The sequence below is a fragment of the Crotalus tigris genome, unplaced genomic scaffold (genome assembly GCF_016545835.1).
Source record: "Crotalus tigris isolate CLP2741 ecotype Arizona unplaced genomic scaffold, ASM1654583v1 scf7180000020062.1902635, whole genome shotgun sequence".
Lineage (NCBI taxonomy): Eukaryota > Metazoa > Chordata > Lepidosauria > Squamata > Viperidae > Crotalus > Crotalus tigris.
The window spans coordinates 1,628,879-1,655,343 of NW_024097841.1; the positions used below are offsets into that span (position 1 = coordinate 1,628,879).

The window sequence follows — 26,465 nt, forward strand, 5'->3', positions numbered from 1 at the left end:
TCCTGGACTGAGGACAGTGTGGTGGGAGCATATCCTTTCTCTGTGGGAGTGGTGTTAGATGTCCCTGTCCCTGAACTCTCTAATCAGCAGTTCTCTGTGTCCGGCCTTGTAAGCTTCCCAACAGCCATTGTTTAGATCAGGGGTCCCCAACCCCTGGTCCATGGACCGGTACCGGGTCACGGCATGCCGGCAACTGGTCCGCACAAACAAGCAAAGCCCCATCCGCAGGATGCAGGAAGCACACAAAACCACGCACCCTCCGGTCCACGGAAAAACCTCTCTCCACAGAATCAGTCTTTGGTGCCCGAAAGGTTGGGGACCTCTGGTTTAGATCACTGAACTGTTTCTCTTTGTCACTAGTTCTGTTATCAGGGCATTCCCCCTGTTGAATTAGATGATAGCTGCACATTGTATGATGTATAGATAGATAGATAGATAGATAGATAGATAGATAGATAGATAGATAGATAGATAGATAGATAGATAGATAGATAGGAATTTGTTTCTACAATTGATGCATAAGCATTACCAGATAGAGCAGGCAGGAAAAGTGACCAGATACAGGAATAGGGTCAAAAACATCCTGCAGCCAAGAAGGCTCCACACCCATTTGCACCACTCAGGTGACCCTGAGGACACAGGTAAACCTCCAAGTGGCCTCAACAATTCTCTAAAAATGCAAATGACCAGCTGTCTGCAAGGAGTATAAATCTCTCCATTCCCCCTATCCAGTCAGAGCTGAAGAAGCTTCTTGGATGAGAAGCGAAACGTCTTCAAAGAAAAACAAGAAAGTCCAGTTGCCTCCTGGAAAAGCACCTTGGGGACAACCAGGACCTGGATGGCTGAGAATCTCCCTAGACAGTGACCAGATAAAGTAATTTTACAGGTAGTCCTTGACTTATGACCACAGTTGAGCCCAAAATTTATGTTGCCAAGTGAAATGTTTAAGTGAATTTTGCCCCAGTGAAATTCAGTTCTTTATTTGCTTACACCTAACAGAATTCCACCAGACTAAAACTGTAAACTTCTGATCTATTAGAGATATCCTGAGAGATTCTAGGATGTGACTATCCAAAACTGGTTTCTTCCTTCTCCACCCAGTTGGGACTGTGCAGCCTCTTGTCGTGGGGCCCTCTGTGGAGTTTGTGGTGTCATCCCAAAAAGGTTGAACTGTTTCTGGGCCCTTTCAAGGAATAAAATGAGCCAGTTTGATACCTAAATCCACTATTACTTGTAGGGTAGGAGATCCTTGCACTGGGGGAAGATCAGGGTTGAAATCTAGAGAAACTACATCCCAGCACTGCGACAAAGTCTCCAGCAGGGATTGGTTTTGCTCTATGACAGACATGACTACGAGGAGTCCTTGGCTTATGACTTACGACTTTTCTGCTGCTAAGTGAAACATTTATTAAGTGAATTTGCCCCATTTTACAGCCTTTCTTGCCACCCTTGTTAAATGAACCACAGTAGCTGTTAAATCAGTCAAACTGTTGTTAAATAACTCTGGCTTCTCCATTGACATCACAAGATCCTGGGACACGGCAACCCTCGTAAATTTGAATCCACTGTCAAGCATCTGAATTTTGATCATATGACCATGGGGACGCCACTATGGTCATAAGTGTGAAAACTGCTCATCAGTCCCTTTTTCAGTGCTGTTGTCACTTTGAACGGTCACTAAATTAACTGTTGTAAGCTGAGGACAGGGAACTTCATCCTTAATCATGGGACGGGCTCAAAGCCACCAAACTTTCTGAAAACTCTACGATGGGTTTTAATATACCAACCCACGCCCAGCCCCCCATGGCCTGCTCTTTTGTTGTCATGACACAACTGCAATGCCACCTCCCTGAATTTACCCGTGATGGTTGTGCAGCACAGGATCGCTCCCCTCCATGAATCATACGGCCCACTTAGCTGCTTTTGCTTCAGCAAGCCCAGGGCTTTTTTTCCTCATAGAACGCCCAGAACGGAGTTCCGGCACCTTTTTTGGATGGAACCTTGTAGGGTAGGCAAGGCGGGTTGTGTGACGTGTGTGAGTTCCGGCACCTTTTTTTTTTTTTTTACAAAAAAAGCACTGAGCAAGCCCAGCAGAAAAGTCACTTTGGAGCAATCTGTGAGAAACTCCCATCAGTCTGCATGCTATAAACCAGAGGTCCCCAACTTTTTGGGCACTGGAGACCGGTTCCGTGGAGAGAGGTTTTTCCATGGACCAGAGAGTGCATGATTTTGTGTGCTGCCTGCATCTCACAGGACTACTGCAACACGCTCTACATGGGGCTACCCTTGAAAAGTATTCGGAGACTACAGTTGGTCCAGAATGCAGCCGCGCGAGTGATAATGGGTGCTCCTCGATATACCCATGTTACACCTATCCTCCGTGAGCTGCACTGGTTGCCTATTGGTCTCCGGGTCCAATTCAAGGTGTTGGTCATTACCTTTAAAGCCCTATATGGCTCAGGGCCAGGTATTTGTGAGACCGCCTACTAGCTCATAGTTCCCTACGTCCGGTTAGATCCCACAGGCTGGGCCTCCTTCAGGCCCCGTCGGCCAAGCAGTGCCATTTGGCGGGGCCGCGGAGGAGGGCCTTCTCTGTGATGGCGCCCACGCTTTGGAATCAGCTCCCCCCGGAGATTAGGACCGCTCCCACCCTGTTGGTCTTCCGTAAGCTACTTAAGACCTGGCTTTTCCGGCAGGCCTGGGGTTTATAAAACCTTACCCCTGGATGATTGTCTTTGTATTGTTGTTTTGTTATGTTTTATGTGTTTTTTATTGTTAGCCGCCCAGAGTCCTTCGGGAGTGGGGCGGCTTATAAATTTTAAAAATAATAATAATAATAATGGGGCTTTGCTTGTTTGTGCAGACCAGTTGCTGGCATGCTGCGGCCCAGTACCGGTCCACAGACCGGGGGTTGGGGACCCCTGGACTAGATATACTATAGAACAGAGGTCCACAACCTTTTGGCCACTGGGGACCGGTTCCGTGGAGAGAGGTTTTTCCGTGGACCGGAGGGGCTGTGGTTTTGTGTCCTGCCTAAATCCTGCGGATGGGGCGTTGCTTGTTTGTGTGGCCCAGTTGCTGGCATGCCACAGTCCGCTACTGGTCCATGGACAATGGGGTTGGGGACCCCTGCTGTAAACATTTCACACTGAGCAATCAAGGAGAGAAGCAACCTAGAACTAAGGAGAAACTTCCTGACAGTGAGAACAATTAATCAGTGGAACAACTTTGCCTTCAGAAGCGGTGAATGCTCAAGCACCGGAAGTTTTTAAGAAGAGACTGGACAGCCATTTGTCCGAAATGGTGTAGGGTTTCCTGCCCGAGCAGGGGGTTGGACTAGATGACCTCCAAGGTCCCTTCCAACTTTACTACTATTATTATTATAATGTCTGGCGAGGTCCCCTGGGAACGCAGGAGCCTTGTCTGAGCCACCATCTGCTGTGCTGCCCTGGGTTGAGACAAACTCTGTCCCAGCTGTTGTGTTAGTTGATAACAGGTACCTAGGCAGTCTGTCGATTGGTCATCTGTGCGTCCACTTGCTGCTGGTGTTGGGGAATGCCGCTGCCAGATGCTCCTCAGAGAGCAAGGTCCCTTGAGAAGCGGAGGCCGCTCTTGAAACGCTTCTCTTGGGAAGAGGGACTGAGAGAAGGTCTCAGGGAACACGAGTGGATGAGCGAATTCTACTTTCTTGTAAAGCTACGTTAACAGAACCTTGCAGGTAGTCCTCATTGTACGACCACAATTGAGCCCCCCCCAGTTTCTATTGCTAAGTGAAACATTTGTTAAGTGAGTTTGGCCCCTTTCTTGCCACAGTTGTTAAGTGAATCACTGCCCTTGTTAAGTTAGTCACCCAGTTGTTAAGTGAATCTGGCTTCCCCAGCGCAAAAAAGGATCAGGTGACCCTGGGACGCTCCAGTCATCATAAATATGAATCAGTTGCCAAGCATCCAAATTTTGACCCTGTGACCATGGAGATGCTGCAGCGGTCTTTAAGTGTGAAAATGGTCATAAGTCACTTCAAACGGTCACTAAATGAACTGTTGTAAGTCGAGGACTACTTGTACTTCTTTCCCTCGATTCCTTTACAGACTGAAAAGTTACGGAGGGTCCCTTCTGAGTTTCTTTCTCCACCCATTATGCTGCTGTGGGCTAAGCCCTCTCTTCTCTGACCGTTCCCTGCTCAGCGTCCCTTTGCTCCCTTGTCTCCCAAGGTCATTCTCACATATCTTCTGTTACAGCACCATCTCTTTCATCCCCCTCCCCCGCCTGTGTTATCAGGAGACATTGTTTGTGGGCTGTGAACATGAAATGTAGCTGGGTCTTCATGACAGTATGGCTGCAAATTGTTATGAGATCTTGCAGAAGCAAAATGTTGGTCTCAACTGAAAAACAAAATAAGGTAATTGCCAAAGCTTTCAGTCTCACCTAGGCAAAGCCTGCACAATACCCGTTAAAACTGGGCAGGAGGAGTTGATGTAATTCTCTGTTCCTGTGGGTCCTAGAAGGGGCAACAGTACTGGAAAAACAAAAGTTTTGTTGGCATCACTGACAGATCGCTCTAGTCTTTTTTCGCAAGTTCCATCACCATCAGTTTAGTTCCCTTGAGAATCAGACAACTTGGTTTGCTCTACTGAACAAAAGGATGTTCCTTGGGATGTGGACAGACTTGAACACTGGGTGCTATCTAACAAAATGAAATTCAGTGGTGAAAAAAATAAGGTTCTACATTTAAGCAAGAAAAACCAAATGTACAGGTACAGTATAGGGGATATCTTGCTCAATAGTAGTAACTGTGAGAGGGATCTCAGAGTCCTAGTGGACAATCACTTAAATATGAGCCAGCCATGTGCTGCAGCTGCCAAAAAAGCCAACACAGTGCTAGGCTGCATTAACAGAGGGATAGAATCAAGATCACGTGAAGTGTTAAGACCACTTTACAATGCCTTGGTAAGGCCACACTTGGAATACTGCATCCAGTTTTGGTCATCACGACTTGAGTACAGAGAAGAGCAACAAAGATGATTAGGGGACTGGAGGCTAAAACATATAAGTTGCTGGAATTGGGTATGTCTAGTTTAATGAAGAGAAGGACAAGGGATGACATGATAGCAGTCTTCCAATATCTCAGGGGTTGCCCCAAAGAAGAGGGAGTCAAGCTATTCTCCAAAGCACTTAAAGGCAGGACAAGAAGCAACGAATGGAAACTGAACAAGGAGAGAAGCAACCTAGAACTAAGGAGAAATTTCCTGACAGCTAGAACAATTAATCAAAGGAACAATCTGCCTCCAGAAGCGGTGAATGTTCCAACACTGGAAGTTTTTAAGAAGACATTAGACCACTATTTGTCTGAAATGGGACAGGGTCTCCTGCCTCAGCAAGGGGCTGGACTAGATGGCCTCCAAGATCCCTTCCAACTTTATTATTATTATTATTATAACCCTTCAAGCCATGGCTTCATTTTGAAGACCAGCTCTGGCTTGGATAGAACAGCCTGCCAAACAGGCTGGAAAACTCCCAAGAGCCATTAAGAAGCTATTCATGACAGTCCACCTTTGGGAAGGGAATTTTTGAATGAGCTGCTTACTTTGAAAGAGATAATTGGCAATGTCAATGCATTATTTGCAACAAAGGAAATGCTCAGCTATGGATTATTAGGAACAGGATGGACAATAAAACAGCCAGGGTCGTAATGCTTACCAAGGATGGGTCAAGCTCTTGTCAGCTCAACTAAAGGAGCATCCTAAAGAGTTTGTGAAATTCCAAAAAGCACAACTTGCTCAACTTCTGTAGCACATTCAGCTTTTAAATTTATAATCTGCCTGGCAAAAATCTTCATTTCTAAAGAAGAAGACACAGTTTACAAAACACAAATGAATTGTGGAGAGAGGTATAACTGTCTTCTACTCATGGAGCTATCAGGAGAGAGACCGATTGCTTTTAGCCAAGGTCTCAGTTGGATCCCTTGCTGAGGTTATTTTGAAATCAGCCCTTGAGCCCCTGGTCTCCTCAAGCTGATCACCCATCCTTTGCGGGAAGCATTCAAGATTTTTTAGATTTGAATAATCCATGAGGCAGAAGGGAGGCAGAGAGCATCAATACGAAGTATTTTCTTCCATCATAACACAGTTTGGTGTTGTCCGATATAATTAATCGGTGGTTGACTCAAAGCCACAACAACAACAACAACTGGTTTTTGTAATGTAAAATGCTTCGGGTTCCATGAAGCTGTAGAATTGATCTGTCAGGCTAAGCCCAAGAATAACGTGGAACAACTCAGCCAGCATTGAGTTCTTTATTATTTGCACACAACAGACAAAATCTTGCCAAACCAAACCCCAGCTCTGTGGTGGCGAATCTATGGCACGCGTGCCACAGGTGACATGCAGAGCCCTCTCTGTGGGCATGCGCGCCGTCGCCCCAGTCCTAGGCCTTCAGCTGGGTTTCATAAAACCTTTTCGCTTTAGACCTCCGCCGCCTAAAAAAAAAACAAGGTTCAATCAATCAATCAATTTCAACTTTTCGCGGGAAGAAAAAGATCTTGCAAAGTTGGAATTGATTGATTGAACTTTTTAGTCCCACCCAGTCTGCCATTACCACCGAAGCCACGCCCACCCAATGGGCCACGCCCACCCAATGGGCCACGCCCACCCGGCACCTGATGATACATAAGTGGATTTTGGGTTGCAGTTTGGGCGCTCGGTCCCTAAAAGGTTTGCCATCACTGCCCTAGCTACTCCCACCCTGACAGATACACCCTGGGAGATTCTCCTGACGCCCTTCCTCCATCCAGCTCCAGGCTGGGCTGCCTCTTGTCTTCCTCCCTCCCAGCTTCCTGGTAAACTGCTCCTTCACTGTCCCCCAGACCCACCTGTGTGGGTACCTCTCTCACGTGGCCTGTCCTGTCCTGTGAAGGAAATGGAGGTACCTCTCTTCATTTTCTGGTTGTTGCTTCAGGGTGTGTGGAATAGCCTCCCCTTGGCATTTGGAGTTTGTCCACCATCCCTTTTAGCAGTCCAGAAGCTACCAAAGATGGATTTTTTTTTTCCTGGGTAACATTCAGTTGAATAGTCTTGTTCTTGGCATCTTTGAGTGATTTCATTTTGGGCAACATGTATGGATTTCATCGTCCACGTTTTACCTGCTTTTATTTTGCTTTGTTTTTAGTATTAAAATGATCATTGATTGGTTTATCATGACTTGGATTATTTATTGTTTTAGTTTACACTTACCGTGGACATTTTATGGATGTTTCTGTTGGTTGTTTTATACGTCTGTATAATGTAACAACGTGCAAGGAAAACAAACAAAGACACTTTACGAAATCCAGCACTGCTTCACTAAGAACCCTGTAGTGCAGGGGTCTTCAAACTTGGCTCTTTTATGACCTGTGGACTTCAACTCCCAGAATTCCTCATCCAGCTTCTGGGAGTTGAAGTCCACAAGTCATAAAAGGGCCATGTTTGAAGATCCCTGCTGTAGTGGGTGGGTTAGTCTGTACCACCTGGAGATATGAGATGGAAACACGCTTGTCGGGTCCCTGTTTCCCACTTAAATCATAATCTGATTTTGGCTTAATTTCATGGTGGTGGTCAATCATGATTTGTGACATGTTGTGCAAACAAAGCCAATGGATTAATGGTGCCACTAGCCTAAAGCAACCCCTGGGAAGAGGCCTTGTCTTCAGGCAATGTTGCATTTTCCTTCTTCTGTAGCCTTTTGTAGGGTAATAATAATAATCATCATCATCATCAAGTTGGAAGGGACCTTGGAGGTCATCTAGTCCAACCCCCTGCTCAGGCAGGAAACTGTATACCAGTGTTTCTCAACCTTGACAATTTTAAGGCATGTGGACTTCAACTCCCAGAATTCCACAGCCAGCAATGCTGGCTGTGGGATTCTGGGAGTTGAAGTCCACATGCCTTAAAATTGTCAAGGTTGAGAAACACTGCTGTATACCATTTCAGACAAATGGCTGTCCAGTCTCTTCTTAAAAACTTCCAGTGTTGGAGCATTCACCACTTTTGGAGCGAGGGTCGATTCCTCTTTCCCTTGTCATGTGTGACATTCCTTGCAGACAATTCTCCAGGGGAGGATTATGTGAACATTTGCTCCAAGAAGCTGCGGTGGCACAGTGGCTAGAATGCATTATGTGATATAATTGACTTGGGAGCCAATAAAGAAAGCTCACGGTTGAAATGAATATTGCCAGCCAATAAAGCCGGAGCGGAACACCAAACTGGCCGATGGCTCTTGAAGGAAAGGATGCATTCTGGCATACCTGCATTCGGGAGATGCTTGAGGGATGGTAGGTGGGAGCAGGCTGCCTTCGAGAGGCGAAGGATTTTCGGGGCAAAACGGATGCATTTCAGCAAGTTTGGGCTGATTTTCAAGTTTCTGGGAGGGAATGGAAGGGCAAAATTAAGGCTAACCGTGGAAACACGAAGATCCTGAGAGACAAATCCTTCTATTGTCTGATTGTACAAAACTTCCTTCATTTTATATAAAAAAAGTAAACTGACATACAGAACACAAAGAGAAATACAGGCAGTCTCTGGCTTGTAAAAATGTATGTTGCTAAGCGTTGTTAAGTGAATCTGGCTTCCCCATTGACTTTGCTTGTCAGAAAGTTGCAAAAGGGGATCACATGAGCCCCGGGACGCTGCGACCGTCATAAATATGAGTCAATTGCCAAGCCTTTGAATTTTGATCAGGTGACCATGGGTCGTAAGTGTGAAATGGTCATAAGTGTGAAAACTGGTCATAAGTCACTTTTTAGTGCCTTTGTAACTTTGAATAGTCACTAAATGAACTGATGTAAGTGGAGGACCATAAACTATTTTAAAGTGACAATAAACTTTCTATTCTATTCTATTCTATTCTATTCTATTCTATTCTATTCTATTCTATTCTATTCTATTCTATTCTATTCTATTCTATTCCATTCCACTCCACTCCACTCCATTCCACTCCACTCCATTCTGTATTTCTATTATATTCTGTATTTCTATTATATTCTATTCTGTATTTCTATTATATTCTATATTTTATTCTCTATCTTCTGTTCTCTATTCTAATTCTAATTCTAATTCTAATCTAGAATTGTGCAAATGTTAAATGGCCCTTTTGAGTTCCAGCAGTGAGGTTGTTTTAGGCATGCCTTTATTTAGAACTGGAGGCTGACAGTCTCTTTGAGAAATAGAGAGCTACCTTTACACATATACCGTGTGTATATTTTGTGTGAAGACGGAGGCAAAGAAAATATTAAGCAGTTTCACTTTCTTCCATCACCTTCTTTCTATATTCTCCCATTACAGGTAGTCCTTGACTTATGACCATTCATTTAGCGACCATTTGAAGTTACAACGTCATTGAGAGAAGTGACTTATGACTAGTTTCCACACTTAGTTGCAGCCTCCCAGTGGTCACATGATCAAAATCCAGACACTTGACAACTGGCATGTATCTATGAGGATTGCAGTGTCCCGGGGTCCTATGATCCCCTTTGGTGGCCTTCTGACACATGGAAGCCAGATTCACTTAACAACCATGTAGCTAACTTAAAAACTGCAAAGAATCACTTAACAGCTGTGACAAGAAAGGTCGTAAAACGGGGCAAAGCTTACTTAACAACTATCTTAGCAATGCAAATTCTGGACTCAGCTGTGGTCCCAAGTTGAGAATCAGCCGTAGTGGACCAATCATGTCCTTGACTTTTTTTCTTGTTCCTTCCTCCGGGTCTAAGAATCTGTCCATGTAGCCAGGATTTAAGTCCTGAGTTGATTTTGTCATTCCACACATTTCTCAAACTTAGGTTTTGATGGTTGCTGTAATGATTTACACAACAGTCTTGGTTAGTTCCAAGCTCCTTGCTTCCTACCTAGCCAACTTCAATGTTGACATGGTCCCTCCTTTATTTAATTCCTTTTCCACCTAGGCTCTATCCAGGACCCATGAGTATAGTTCTGGTGATATCCTGCTGAAGTTGTTAGCGGGGACCCATAAGATCATTGTAAAGCTTGAGGAAAGTTTCCTCTACATGCTCTTGGGAAGTAACAACTTTGAAATTTTATTTCTTCGCTATTGAAAAACTGAAAGCTGAGTCAAGGAATAAATATATTTTGTAATATTTATTCCCCCCTAGTGTGCCATTTCCTTATGTTTGCTTCTCCCAGCCATCTACCGATCTACTCAGAGTGAGGTCTCTTTTCTCCTTCCACTTGACCAAGGCCTTCAAGGTCAGGAAGAAGAACTGCTACCAAGGCAACAGTCAGAATAAGAAGGTATTGAGCCCTGGCCAAGAAAATAACTTGAGATAATGTCTCCATCAAACCCTCCCTGGTTTACACTAAGATAAAGGGAAGGACTTGCAAGATTATCTTTCTACAGCTTTACAATAAAAGTAAAAAAATAAAGGTTTCTGTGTCAGTTGTGTCTGACTCTAGGGGGTGGTGTTCATCTCTGTTTCTTGGGTGAGGGAGCCAGCGTTGTCCGAAGACATTTCCATGGCCATGTGGCCAACATGGCTACACACCAAAGGTGCATGGAACACTGTTACCTTCTCACCAAAGTGGTACGGTACCGATTTATGACTTGCCTCTCTAGGGATTTCATTTGTGTGACTTCATTCCGATTGATTATTGATTGATAAGTAAAGTAAAAGTAAAGTAAACTAAAGTAAAGGTTTCCCCTGTCCAGTCAATTCCAACTCCAGGGGAATGATCCTCATCTCCGTTTCTTAGCCAGCATTTTCCAAGGATTCTTGTGATCATGAGGCCAGCATGGCTATACGCTGAGGCACAACGGAATGCTGTTGTCTTCCCACCGAAGTGGTACCTATTTATCTACTCGCATTTGCATGCTTTCAGTCTACTAGGTGGGCAGGGGCTGAGACAAATAACTGGAACTCACCCCGTTGCATAGTGCTCAGGCCTCAAACCTGGGTTGTCAGCTCTCCAGCTGATAAGCTCAGCGTTTATAACCACGGAGCCATCACGACTTCCCAATAAAAGTAGTACTGACCTGAATGGCATTAGTTTCCTAGTCTGGTCTGTCTTGAACAACAAATGTTGAGATGGAAAAAATTAGCAACCTCTTTCCCAAATATTAAATACGAAAATAGGACAGAACAGGGTCTTAGCACCCTGAAAAGGGACCCCTAACGTATCCACCATCTATTTCCCCTCCTTCTTTTCTTTAAGAAAGTGCAAAATTATGTTACAGTTTCTTGGCATTTTACTTCATAGAATCCAACAATTTGGGGGGCAAACAAGCAAGGTGTCAATGCTGCTAACATGGGATGTTATTGCTTTGACAACAGATGGAAATGCAGCCATTTTTCACTATTGCTTTTAGAGTTAGTTGATGCTGGGAGGGGGAATATGGAGGAGAGTCGAGCTAGTTATAACAATAATAACTCAGCCATGGGAACCCAAGGTCATTGGGCCCAGAGTTGATAGTTTTGGCAGGCTGGAGAGCTGGGGAGGAAGCCCCTGCTTCAAGTTAATTGGGGAATGTGATTTATGACTGTTTATTGGAGGAGGGAATTATGCTTTGTTACTTTGTATCCAGAGGAGGGGAATTAAGTTTTTGGTTTCAACTATGTAGTGCCGATACTTTGTTTCTCGAATAAAAGATTCTTTAAGGTAAACAATGCCTCGAAGTTCTTTTGAAGAGTTTCATCTGTTGGAACCATGACACAAGGGCTAAAAGTGCAGCTATGCACTTTTGATACTAGACTTGATATTAGACTTCAGTTATGTCTCCAAATCTGAGAGATCTGTGGGAAGGAGAAAATGTCATAAAGCAATAAATTTTCTAGTTACACTATTTATAGAAGATCCTCTATCTGCTGCCCCTTAGAACTAATTTATAACACCTCTATGTACAGTATGTGCCTGGTTTTCATTAATCTTAAAACTTTGATTAAGCAGTTATTGGTGGGGAAGGGACTCTCTGATGCAAAGGCCAAGAGCAATTACATCAGTGAAATGTATTTAGATTTCATTTTCTTTTTGAAAAGCTCCCAAAGGAATGGACGTGAGGCGTTAAACTGTGAAGATATTGGCGGAGGAAGTGTGTTAAAAGCAATTAGTAGAAATTTAGTAAAGTAGATTGAAAATCAAGTCTCCATTTCTTCAGAATTTGATGCTCTCTGCTACATTACAATTCATGTGCTTCAATCCCAGCAGGAATTATGAAAGATACAAAGGGGAGTGGTGTTTGATGGGAAAGATCTAATTTTGCTTCTCAGGAATACGTATCTGGTCCAGATGTGGCTGCAAACCCAGCCAGAACTTCAGCTGAAGTGTTCTACGTGCTTCTGAATGCCATCTTCATTTTTTTGTCCTCCCTGTGCTGACACTCTGATGGTTGCAAGGTTTTGAAATGGGGGAGGAGGAGGGGTCTTATTGTGATGGATGATGAATTTATAACCAATTTATAACAGGTGTATTAACTGGAGATTCCAAGCATCAGCAGACGTTTATCATGGCTTCTGTTTTATTCGAATTTTCTTTACAAGAAACGGGAGGAGCTAGTGGAATGGGGATAAGAATGAGGGGAAAGGAATAGAACAGAACAGAATTATTTATTGGCCAAGTGTGATTGGACACACAAGGAATTTGTCTCTGGTGCAGAAACTCTCAGTGTACATGCAAACAACAAAGTGATAAGTCATAGATCATAAATCATAATCATAAGATACAAACAACAAGTGATAAATCGTAAGACACCAATGGGAGTACGTAGTAGGAAAGATGAGAATGTGAGAAAGACGGGAAAAAAAATGATGAAATTGAACCAGTTTGTTAAATCATCTCTGAAAGAAACAGGAAACTTGGATAATGGCTGTTTTTCCATTTCTGGTTGGAAGTCCTGTCCCAGAGCTTCAGAAATATTAGAGATGGGAAATGGGATTAGCTTCTAATCACTGCTTATTTTGGTATGAAAAGTTCAACCATTTTGGGCTGTTTGGCTGTCTTGGAAAAGGGCTTTGAGCCAGGAGTGGCTCTGTGAGGCTTCTTCCTTTTTCCCATTCTCCCAAGTCAAAAGTAATCTCCTCTCCTCTTCTCTCCTCCCTTCCTCTCCCATCTCCTCTCTTCCCCTCCCTTCCCCTCTCCTCTCCTCTCCTCCCCTTCCCTCTCCTCTCCTCTCCTCTCCTCTTGATTCCTACCTTTTGTTCCTCTCCCCAGAAGATGTACAAGTGATACCGTTTGCTTATTTTAATATCTTAACCAGCACTAACCTGAAGAGGTCAGAACATAAGACAAGAACACATGCAGCAGTGCTTCTTAAGCTTGACAATTTTAAGACATGTGGATTTCAACTCCCAGAATTCCCCAGCCAGCCATGCTGGCTGGGGAATTCTGGTTGTTAAAATTGACATGTCTTAAAAGTTGCCAAGCTTGGGAAACACCAGCAGAGAAAAAGATATTAATAGATTGCCATCTGGTTTCTTGTCCCCCTCCCCTTTTACTAAGAAGCAAAGTAAAACTAGCTGTTGGCTTTGCTTGTGAAGTCACATTGCAACATTTCTGGATGGAGATGTCAGCTGTGGACAGCTTCTGTCCACAGTTCTGGCCCATCAACCTACAGTGCTCTATTACTAAGAGCCGTGGTGGCGCAGTGGTTAGAATGCAGTATTGCAGGCTAGCTCTGCATTCCCACTGTCAGGAGTTCGATCTGACTCAAGGTTGACTCAGCCTTCTGTCCTTCTGAGGTCATTAAAATGAGGACCCAGATTGTTGGGGGCAACAGGCGGACTCTGTAAACCGCTTAGAGAGGGCTGTGAAGTACTGTGAAGCAAAACATAAGTCTAAGTGCTGTTGTTATATTTGGGTTCTGCCGGTTTGCCCTCCCGCCGAGAAGAGGCAGTAAAAAACAGGTTACAAGAATAAAATGATAAAGCATAAAAAAATAAGATGCAAAAATATAAATATGCAATTTAAAATGTGGAGATTACAGTTTTCAATCCATCATGTGTTGTTTATGAAATTATGAAATGCATCCTTTTTTACAGCCATGACTAAGAATCGCAGTGGTTGGACTTCTGGTTCTTAGCGTCCAAGGCAATTTATAGCTGTCTGTATCTGGGCAGTTTCATTGCCCTATTCTCTTTTTCTTAAAAAAATAATCCATTTTTGTTGATATGTTTAACAGGTATTTTGACCACCTTTTAGATAGTTTAAAAATAGATCAATCTAACACTAAACATTCCATTCCTTAAAATAGTAGTTAGTCAACAACAATTAGCCTCATTAATTTAACAGAAGCAGTTAACATAGGTTGCAAATGTTCCTGGTAAAGACGTTAAATTGCCAACTGGAATAACCAACCCTTTAGAGTTTCTGCGGAAAAGAAGCTGTGTGAAATTCTCAGGGGTGGGGCTGCTGGCGGGGAAGACATTTTGCATTCATATCCCGACATCTTATGTTCATATCTCACTATTATAAGTATCAAACTGCACACATGGCATTGTTAGAATATTTCTAGCCACACTTTGTTTTAGCTCTTTGGGGATGGCCCTATGGAACTACAATCACTTAAACATGAGCCAACAGTGTGTAGCAGCAGCCAAAACAGACAGTGCAATCCTAGATTGCATTAATAGAGGGATAGAATCAAGATTGGGTGACGTATTAGTACTGTTTTATAAAGCCTTACTAAGATGACACTTGGAATACTGCATCCAGTTTTGGTCACCATATTATAAAAAAGATGTTGAGACTCTGGAAAAAGTGCAGAAAAAAGCAACAAAGATGATTAGGGGGCTGGAGGCTAAAACATATGAAGAAGGTTTACAAGAACTGGGCATGGCTAGTCTAGTGAAAAGAAGGACTAGGGGGGACAATGTTCCAATATTTTTGAGGGGCTGTCACAAAGAAGAGGCGGTCAACCTATTCTCCAAAGCATCTGAAGGCAAGATGAGACGCAATGGGTGGAAACTAATCAAGGAGAGAAGCAGCCTAGAACTAAGGAGAAATTTTCTGACAGAACAATCAACCAGTGGAACAGCTTGCCTCCAGAAATTGTGGGTGCTCCAGCACTGGAGGTTATTAACAAGAGATCTGAATAGCCATTTGTCCAGAATGGTCTAGGGCAGGGGTAGGCAACCTTGGCTCTTTTATGACTCATGGACTTCAACTCCCAGAACTCAGGAATTCTGGGAGTTGAAGTCCATGAGTCATAAAAGAGCCAAGGTTGCCTACCCCTGGTCTAGGGTCTCCTGCTTGAGCAGAAGATTGGACTAGAAGACCTTCAATGTCCCTTCCAACTCTGTTGTTGTGTTAAGGCTTAGAAGTCAGAGAAATCTCCCTTCCATAGTGCTAAGAATATTACTTGGATGTCTCAATGAAGTAACAAAAAGTTAAATTCAGTTGGAAGGAATCTTTACTTATTTTACTTTACAAACACAGGTTTATACAACCAGGTTAGGACTGATCATCTTTTCAGTTCAAGAAATCAAAAGTGGATAAAAAAACAAAAGCCAAACAGAATTGGATTACATTTTCTTTTCTTTTTTTGAAACAAATTTTATTGGTTTTTTAATTCTTGGAACAAAGTGCTCAAGACACACCGTGGTGCTGGGGTAATCAAACATCCAGAAATAAAACCATATATGAATAACTCAAATCAATACATCAAATATTCCCTCTCTATTTCCCTCAAGTAGCTTAATATATTTAAGATAATCCATTTCTAATTTAAATTTCTATTAATCCTAAACCTGTTTTGGAGCTTTATAAATTTACAATTACCATAATCAAATTTAACTTTAAATAAACACATTATCAATTCAGGTATCCCTTCCAGGTATATTCTAGTTCCTTAATTTTATCACAAGTCTTGTTTATTTCTTCTTCCACTAATATCTCCTAATTATAATAAAATATTAATCTACCCTATACATATCTAATCTATCAATCAATCACACTCTTTAAGATAACAAGATAATATCAAACCTTAAATCATTTCAATCTATTGGACGAGATTCAAATTTCATCCAGTTAATTATCATAGCTAATAACATCCATATTATCAAACAAAAACATCATCTTATTAAATTAACATTCAATTAATTATTAAGTCAATCCAGATCTAAAACACCTCTTCAATTTTCTTCATTCCATTACATAATAGTTTTCATACAAATAAACCTATTATTCCAAAAATACATTCTTAATCTATTTAATATATATATTCTAATAATCACCCATTTTTCTCCTAAGTCTAAATATTAATCCTTAAATCAATCGATAATTCTACAGTGCCTTCAATCCATTACATATAATTTTTAAATTTTTCTTTTCAATCTTATTCTGGCCTTCTTTTTGTGCCAGCAGGTTTCCATAACAAAGCTTCCCTTTCAGCCAATAGGTCTCTCTTTGTTGCTTGTAATATCATTTGAGACAGTAAAAAGCATTCTGACCTCTGCATTGAACGTCTATTTCTCTTATCCTTAAAACCTTGTTGCTTTAAAGGTTCAAATCTCAGTCTTTGATTTTTCTGATCCTCGAAGATATAGATGAAATGCTTGTAAGGTAAAATAAATTCCTCTTTAATCTCAATTGATTCCTCTTCTAGTATGTTTTGGTTTGTAGAATAGTCAGATGTAGTCTGAAAGTCAGTTTGAAGGTTTGGGGTAGAGTTTCTGGCTCTTAATTCTGTAGTAATCTCTTTCATTGTAGCACATATTTCTTCAGTAGCCTCATAAATCTTTTTCAATATAGGTTTACAGTTTAATTGTGAATGAGGTTTCTCCATTTTAATAGTAATTGAAGAAAATCCCTTTTTTCTTTTAGTGGAGGCTATCCACTCCCACAATTCTCACAGCTGGATCAGCTTATCTTTTCTCTTCAAGAATAGTTTGAAGGTCAAGTCCGTCTCATCTCCAAACAATAATCAGCAGTTGCAATGTTAACTTTTCGCCACTAGATGTCCTCAGTAGATTAAAAAATCTTTTCCAGACATCATTTCCCCCCTTTTTTCTATCTTTTAAAGGAAAAAGTGAAAAAAGAAATAATCTTCCAGTATAAAATAATAGTACAGCTCAGAAAAGAGTTTTTTCTGTACCCCAAAGTAAATCAAAATAATATAGTCATTAAAAAATTTTGTTCTATCCTTTTGTTCAGTGCCTTTCTTCCCACGCATACAAAAGCTGCTTTTTCAAGACAGGGAAATAATTCCAACAAAGCTTTTAAAGGCAAAAAAAAAAAAAAAAAAAAAAACAGAATAGAGTGAAGAGAGGAACAGAAGAGGTCTCACTCGGATCATCCACGGTGGGTCTATTACGCTTAGATGTAATTGTGACTTTCGGCTGGTGCAGCAGGGTGATCGGCCATCTTGCAGGACAATCTTTGCTCCGTCGGCCCTAAGGAGATAGCTGGAGCCATGAGAGAAGCTGCCACCCTCCCGCAGTCACCAGCAAGCCTCCTCCTCAGTGGTCGCCCCTCCAGAGCGACTTTCGACCCACTAAGGGGTCTACCGGCGAAGGAAACTCGGCCGGAGTGGAGACAAGTCTCCAGACATGACTGGTGTCACCGCGTACCGGAACCGGAAGTCAGATTACATTTTCTTTAGCAGGCTTCACTTGGAGATCAAGTTTTGGAGCATTGTACTCAAGAAGCATTGGTGGCCAATGGGTAACAGAAGCAGTAACAGAATTGGAAGGGACCTTGGAGGTCATCTAGTCATCTTTTGCAGGAGACCTATAGTATTTCTGATAAATGGCTGCCCAGTCTCTTCTTAAAAACCAGTGTCCAGTGATGGGGCAGCCACAACTTCCTAAGGCAATTGATTCCACTGGTTAATTGTTCTCATTGTTAGGAAGTTTCTCCTTAGTTCTAAATTGTTTCTCTCCTTGGTTAGTTTCCATCCATTGTTTCTTGTCCTGCCTACAGGTGCTTTGGTAAATAAATTGCCCCCCTTTTCCTTGTGGAAGACTGCTATCATGTCAGCCCTGGTCCTTGTTTGGTGCGAGACCAAACAATAGATTCCGTTCTCAAAAGAACCTGCATTCATGATATTCAGGCCAGGATACTATGCCCTGCTCTGTCTACATTTAAGGATGGGTTCAGCTGATCCAGTGTGAAACTGTAAGAAAGCTTAGGAAGCATTTTCTCCATATTCTTGTGATACTTCAGTTAAAACTGCTAATAACTAATCTCAAAGTGCTTTAATTTGGAGATTCATATTTTAATACCTCTTAGATTTATGAATATCATAGGCAGGGACTGGGACTGGACTGTTACACTCTCCTTTTCAGTCCCTAATTCAGTGAGATTATATTTGTTTATCTGTTTAACTTATATCCCTGCTTTCCAACTGAATGATCAAGGCAGCCTACTAAAGGAGAAGAAAACAGGCAATTAAAGCACAGATAAAATACACATATAAAATACTAAAAACATCCTTGAGGCCCCAGGTTAGTCTGCTTTTAAAACCATCCTAAAGAAGCCTTTTTTGGTTCCCTGGCTATCTTTGAGAGAGATTTTATAGCATTGAGTTTATTTTTTCTTATAATGTTTTTCTGACACTATACTAAAGTAATGGTTTTATGGCAGTGTATCTTAATGTTCCCTGAGGTTGTTTTGCTACGCTATTGTTTTAATAGCTTGCATCTTTATGATACTGTTTTTCTGATTCTTTTCTAAATTTGCTTGGGAGGATGAATGCTTTAAAAGGCTGGTTAAAACTCTGTGAAATGACTGAATGACTAAATAAAAGGATGATATTTAAGGGAAACAGATCTTATGCTGAAAGCAGAACATCTGTAAGAGAGCCTGTTTGGTGAAGAATAGATACTAGGCTAGGGAGTCTGCTATTTCCCAGTTGCTGATGGATCGCAAATACTAGCAGATCTACCGGTATAAACAGTGTCTGGGGAATTTTGGAGGTTTTGCATCCAGTGAGATTTGAAATGAGCTGAGCTGGTGGAGTGCTTAGAATGCAGCATTGCAGGCTAACTCTGCCCACAAGCCAGGAGTTCGATCCTGACCGGCTCAAGGTTGATTCAGCCTTCCAGCCTTCCGAGGTCGGTAAAATGAGGACCCAGAGTGTTGGGGGAAACAGACTGACTGTGTAAACCACTTAGGGCTGTAAAGCACTATGAAGCGGTATATAAGTCTAAGTCAGTGTTTCTCAACCTTGACCATTTTAAGGCATGTGGACTTCAACTCCCAGAATTCTGGGAGTTGAAGTCCACATGCCTTAAAATGGTCAAAGTTGAGAAACACTGGCTAAGTGCTATTGCTATAACAGTGATAGGTTCTTTGTCTATGATGTAGACCACTGTTTCTCATCCTCGGCAACTGTAAGATGTGTAGACGTCAATTCCCAGAATTCCCTAGCCAGCTATGCTGGGGAATTCTGTAAGGTGAAGCCCACACATCGTACTTGTCTGTGGAGATTCTCAGTCAGGCAGGTCATGGTGGTCCCAAAGGTGCTTTTTCAAAAGCCCACTAGATTTTTCTTTGAAGGCCTTCCACTTCTCCATCTAAGAAGCTTCTTCAGTTCTGACTGAATGGTGGAGGATGGCAGGATTTATATTCCTTGAAGTCATCTAGTCGTTAGCGTTTTACAACCCAGTCCTTTTAGCCGTTCCAAGAAGTCTCCACACTCATCTGCCCTATTCAGATAACCCCGAAGGCCCTGATACACCTCCAAATGCCCTCAACGACTCTCAGAAAGAAGGCTAGCGATGACTGCAAGGAATATAAATCCTTCCGTCCTCCACCATTCAGTCAGAACTGAGGAAGCTTCTTGGATGAGAAGGGAAACAGCTTCAAGGGAAATCAAAGTCTAGATGGCTTTTGAAAAAACACCTTTGAGACACACATCTTACCGTTGCTAAGGTTGAAAAACACTGATACAAAGAAAAGACTTATAAAGTTGCCAAACTACATTTGGGCAAGGGTAGAATTATTATTATTATTTAAAAAAAAAATAGAATTTGTGACAGGTATCAAAGAAGCCGAGCTAACGTTTTTCTCCTTGGTAGCGAATTTTACAGTGTCTAAAAGCAATGTTTATAACAGACAGGGAACTGTATAGGCAATGGTGGGATTCAAATATGTAAACAACCGGTTCTCTGTGTGGATGCCGCTTCCAAAAGTCCGTTCTGGGCCTGGGCAATAAAAAATTAGCTACTGGTTCTCCTGAACTGGCTAAATCCCACCACTGTGTATAAGGATATTAGGGATAAAGTCTGCAGTGGTTCAGGGAAAGAGCCCTGAGTCTCTTCTTTGTATTGACCAGGTCAGTCTCTATATAACTTTTGTAAAAATTATGGGCATCCCATTGAAATTATTTGTCTTTCTTTTTTTTTTTGTGAAGTGCTGCTCCTACCAGGCCTTTGAAAACTTCTCTGTTGCTAGCAGTGAAAGTGTTGTTGAAAGCTACAGGGGGGGAAAATACAGAATGTGTGCCTTTTTTCACCTTTTCTCCAGTTCTCAGCATTTCCCTTAGAAGCAGGTACCTCTATGGAGATTGGGAGGTTTAAAATAAAGGTGATTAGCTATCTCTGAATAGAAATCAAGGAAACGCCAGAGACCAGGCTAAACTTAAAATAAATGGATAATAATGTAGGAAAAAGGGAGAAATGAGGTGGAAATTGCAGGCAGTTTCTCCTGAGGGATACAAAATAAAGGCAGAGTTCAGGTGGTCCTCGACTTATGACCACAATTTAGCCCCCAAATTTCTGTTGTTAAGTGAGAAATTCATTAAGTGAGATTCGCCCCATTTTACAACTTTTCTTGCCATGCTTGTGAAGTGAATCACTGCGGTTGTTAAATTAGTCACACGTTTGTCAAGTGAATCTGGCTTCCCCGTTGATTTTGTTTGTCAGAAGGTCGCAAAAAGGGATAATGTGACCTCAGGACACTGTGACCGTCATAAATGTGAGTCAGCTGCCAAGCGTCCGAATGTAGATCACGTGACCATGGGGATGCTGGAAAGGTCGTAACTGTGAAAAACGGTCGTGAGTCACTTTTTTCAGTGCCGTGGTAAGTTCGAACAGTCACTAAACGAGCTGTTGTAAGTCGAGGACTGCCTGCCTAAACCAGACACACCAACGAGCTCCTCCCTTCTCAGCGGCCCCTTGGGTGGACGGAGGAGGCGGTTCAGGTGGCGCCTCTGGCAACGGCCGTGAAGGCAGCAGCCTCTCCTCAGGGGGGCCAAGATGTCGCCTGTTTCATTGGACAGCGGGGACCGTCCCCTTCCCTGGTTTAGTCCTGCCCCTCCTGACAGGATACGGGCAGTCCTCGACTTACGACCACAACATATGCGAGACAGTTGTTGGGTGAACTTTGCCCCATTTCACGACGTTTCTTGGCCTAGTGGTTAAGTGAATCGCTGCAGAGGGTTAAGTTGGTAACACAGTCGTTAACTGTTGAACCTGGCTTCCCCGTTGACTTTGCTTGTCAGAAGGTCGCAGAAGGGGATCACCTGATTCCTCAGGACACTGCGACCGTCATAAATATGAGTCGGTTGCCAAGCGTCTGAATTTTGATCAAGTGACCAGGGGGGTGCTGTAGCGGTCATAAGTATGAAAAATGGTTCTAAGTCCCTGTTTTTCAGTGCTGTTGCGACTTCGAACGGTCACTAAATGAACTGTAGTAAATCAAGGACTACCTGTAACTCATGCCATTGAAATCACAGCCGGGCATGTCTTCTGATCCGGAGAAGGGTGGAAAGTCTTAGAAGGCCAGAGCAGGTATTGCTTTTAATGGTAGGTCTAGCAGCCACCTCAAGATTTATTTATTTAAAACAACACACATAAATACTGGGTTTGGAGAGGAATGGTTTTGAAGAGTGTGAGGGAGGAGGCATAATTGTCTTCCCCCAGCTGCAACAGCAACAGCGCTAGGACTAGGGAAGGAAGGAAGAAATGGGAAAGGCAGGAAGGTGGCAATAGCAGTTAGACTCATGTACCACTTCACAGTGCTTTACAGCCCCTCTCTAAGCGGTTTACAGAGTCAGCCTGTTGCCCCCAACAATCTGGGTCCTCATTTTACCGACCTCGGAAGAATGGAAGGCTGAGTCAACCTTGAGCCCCGTCAGGATCGAACAGTGAGCAGTGAGTTAGCCTGTAGTGCTGCATTCTAACCACTGCACCACACGACTCTAAGATAAAATAGAGAGGATAGCATACTTTTCATGGCAATATGTCCATTATTCAGTTCCATTCCTACAAGAGATTGTCCTGGACTACTCAGATGATAGCACCCCCCCCTCTGACATTTTGAGAAATGCTTCTGTTGAATGTCTGTTCTTCCCCCTGCTTCCTAGTTTTCATGTTTGGGTGAGCAATAGCAACAGCACTTACTTATATACCGCTTCACAGCCCTCTGCGTTCTAACCACTGCGCCACCAATGTGCATCATTGGCACAGCAGGGCCTGCAGGTGACTGCCACTTGCTACTGTATACTAAGTGTACTGCTGTGTCGCTGCAATTTATGGCATGTTACAGGTAGTCTTCAACTTATAACAACTCATTTAGTGACTGTTCAAAGTTACAACGGCACTGAAAAAAGTGACACGGCTGTTATAGCATCTCCATGGTCACGTGATCAAAATTCATACGTTTGGCAAATGACTCATATTTATGAAGTGTCCCGGGGTCATGTGACAACCAGACTGCATTTACAACTATTTGCAGTAGGGGTCCTCAAACTTGGTCACTTTAAAACGTGTGGACTTCAACTCCCAGAATTCCCTAGCCAACTGGGGAATTCTGGGAGTTGAAGTCTACACATCATAAAGTGGCCAAGTTTGAGAACCCCTGATTTGCAGTGTCCCACCCTCACATGACTGCATTTTAGTATGTTGTTCGTCCATCGATTTGATGAAGACCTTGACATCTTGTGGGTTATGGGCCATCAACGATGTGTCCGTAGGTGGCTAATAAGACCGATGTTAGCACGGAATGTTCTGCCACATACTGAACAAAGAAATGTAGACACTGTTACTTCAGCATTTGCAGCTCTGGCTTTGCGGAGTGCTTGCTTCTCTTGTGCCAAGATTGTCCTTCTGTGTTCATATGTCTGGCAACCCTGGTACACCAAGGTGCGCCATGTCGGTCGATCATACGCCAGAAGTTCCCAAGAGATGGTGTTAATATCCAGGGACTTAAGAGAGGCTTTTAACATGTCTTTGTATCGCTTCTTTTAGTATAGGGGGTTGGACTAGAACAGGGCTTTTCATCCAGTGGTACGGGTACCACCTGTGGTACATTGGCACCTGGCAGGTGGTACACGACCATCCTAGAAAAGAGGTAGCGGAGGAGAGGAATGAGCTGAACCGGTGGCAGCACCGCACAAGCCTGAGCGAGAGATGGCTGGAGCTGCAGGGCTGCAAGGGCTCAGCAGAAGCATCAGGATCAGTGCCGCTTTCCAGCTGATCAGTGCTTCTTCAGGACTGTCAGGGCTCAGTGGAAGCGCCAGGATCAGCACCAGGCTCCAGCTGGAGCTCGGTGCTGATCTTGGCGCTTTTGCTGAGCCCTGAAGAAGCACCAATCAGCTGGAATGTTGCAGCCTCTCCAGGGTCTTGTGATTTACATTCAGATGCTTGGCAACTGATTCATATTTATGACAGTCACAGTATCTGAGGGTCATGCGAAGTGACCAAAACCTGCTGCAACCACCCAGCAGACGGGGGAGGAAATAAAAACCAAACACCCCCTCCACCTCACCCCCACTGCCAATCCTCAACAGAAATGCTCACAACAATGAAAACCTCGGACAGGAGGAAGAGCGCCGCCGGGCGGGCGGGCAGGTGTCTTGCTCGGCTGTGGCTTGGGGGGCACTTTTTTCAATGCCATTGTAACTTCCAACAGTCACTAAGCAAACTGTTGTAAGTCGAGGACTACCTGTACTTCATCACTTTTTTCCTTTGGGGGGGGTCATCAAGTTTTTGACCCCTTGCTAGGCGACGGGTGGTACTCGGATGTTGCCATATCCTAAAAGTGGTACAATGGGTGAAAAGGTTGAAAAGCCCTGGGATAGAAGACGCTCCCCTTATTAGGCTGAACACAGAATCCCAGTATCCTAAGTCTGGAAGGGACTTCCAGACTTAGGATACTAGGATTCTGTGTTCAGCCTAATAAGGGGAGCGTCTGCTTCCTGAGGAGCTCATTTGTGTGTTATGATGACACCTCAGGCTCTCCTAACTTTCAATTATATTTTGGTACATTGAGTTACAGTCCTTGCACTCTTAATGCCTCTTTGGCTTCTCAAAGCGAGGAACCAATTTGCTAAAATTTTATTTTAAACAGGCTTACCTCCCATTGCTCCTGCTGAATTTGCACAAAGGTGGGATTATACTTGCATATGCCAAATAAATGGCTTCCTTAATGCATCTTAAAAAAAAAAAAATCTAAAACATAGCTACAAATGCTTAACACCTATGGTGCTATTGACAGTTTTAGGTTTTATTCGCAGATAAAAAAGCACTTTCCTCTTGTCTGCCTTAATCTTTCTTTTCTTTCCTCTTTGCAGAAGGATAAAAGAGGTGCACGCAAAGTATTATTAATATTAACATTATTATTATGCAATTTCTTATTTCTGAATTAATTCCTTCGGCATTCAAACTTAAATAAAAATTAATAGTGTCTTCAAAATATCCGAAATAAATTTCCTTCCATTTTTCACCCCAAGGCATTTTTGCAGTCATGAATCAATAATATTCTAGATTTCCCTATAGAGTTTCTGAAATTATAATACAAACATGGAATTTGAGGACTTAGTTGTTGCTAATTTATTTATTTATTCATCCAATATATTTACACATCAGCCATTCTGGATTAGCAACCAATCTTTTTTCATTTAGTGTTATGTGTGAAGTAGAGTACTGTTGCTTAGTCAACAAACCTCAGTTAAAAGAAGCTACATCGTAGCACAAGGGTATAAACGTTAAATGTACTATAAAATCAATTTAGAGTGGGGGAAGGAGGAGGGATATTGGGAATCTTTAAGAAAGAAATCAACATTCAGAAGTGCCAATGTTGTAAAGCTAATGCATCAATCATTGAACTTCAAAAAATGTTTGCAGGTCCAGATTAAGTGCAAAAGGGAGCACCAGAATGATCTCTGTGTGTGTTTGTGTGATATTGACACTCTGAAAAGAGTGCAGAGAAGAGCAGTAAAGATGATTAGGGGGCTGGAGGCTAAACATACGAAGACCGATTGCAGGAATTGGGCATGTCTAGTTTAATGAAAAGAAGGACTTGGGATGACAGGATAGCAGTGATCCAATATCTCAGGGGCTGCCACGGAGATGAGGGAAGTCGACAAATTCTCCAAAGTACCTGGAAGCAATGGATGGAAACTAATCAAGGAGAAAAGCAACCAGGAATTAATGAGAAACTTCCTAACATTTAGAAAAATTAATCAGTGGAGTGACTTGCTTTCAGAAGTTGTGGGTGCTCCAACACTGGAGGTTTTTAAGAAGAGATTGGACAGCCATTTGTCTGAAATGGTATAAGGTCTCCTGCTTGAGCAGGGGGATGGACTAGAAGACCTCCAAGGTCCTTCCAACTCTGTTATTCTGTTAACTTTTATCAATAGTAAGGAAAGTGGGGGTCTTTGGGAATTTTGAAAGCGCGTGATGGGTGTGCTCCCAAAATGGCAGGAAATCCTATAGCATTTCAGACAAATGGCTGTCCAGTCTCTTCTTAAAAACTTCTAGTGTTGGAGCATTCACCACTTCTGGAGGCGGGTTGTTCCACTGGTTAATTGTTCTAACTGTCAGGAAGTTTCTCCTTAGTTCTAGGTTGCTTCTCTCCTTGATTAGTTTCCATCCGTTGCTTCTTGTCCTGCCTTCAGGTGCTTTGGAGAATAGCTTGACTCCCTCTTCTTTGGGGCAGCCCCTGAGATATTGGAACACGGCTATCATGTCCCCCTCGTCCTTCTCTTCATTAGACTAGACATACCCAATTCCAGCAACCATTCCTTGTATGTTTTAGCCTCCAGCCCCCCTAATCTTCTTTGTTGCTCTTTTCTGCATTCTTTCCAGAGTCTCAACATCTTTTTTACATCGTGGTGACCAAAACTGGATGCAGTATTCCAAGTGTGGCTTTACCAAGGTCTTGTAAAGTGGTATTAATACTTCACGTGATCTTGATTCTATCCCTCTGTTAATGCAGCCTAGCACTGTGTTGGCCTTTTTGGCAGCTGCAGCACACAGCCGGCTCATATTTAAGTGATTGTCCACTAGGACTCCGAGGTCCCTCTTACAGTTACTATACCATCACATGACGATTCCCTCATAGGGCAAGTTCTAAATCAACAGCTTCTCATTCGGTTGTCAGGACAAAATGAACGAAATGTTCTAGGTCAGACATGTCAAACTCGTGACGTCACATGACGTTGCATGATGTATCGGAGCTTTTTCTCCATTGCCGGCAATGGGGTGGGCACGGTTTCCTTGCGACATGTCCGGCCTGGAGGCCAGCAGTTTGACACCCCTGTTC

The 26,465-nt window shown here is 42.8% G+C and overlaps 1 protein-coding gene across 2 annotated transcripts in view; it reads left to right on the top strand.

Moving 5' to 3' along the window:
- The window catches only part of NEXMIF (neurite extension and migration factor), a 202,073-nt gene that overhangs the window by 19,326 nt on the left and 156,282 nt on the right, over positions 1-26,465 (top strand). The gene's annotated exons all lie outside the window — the stretch shown is intronic.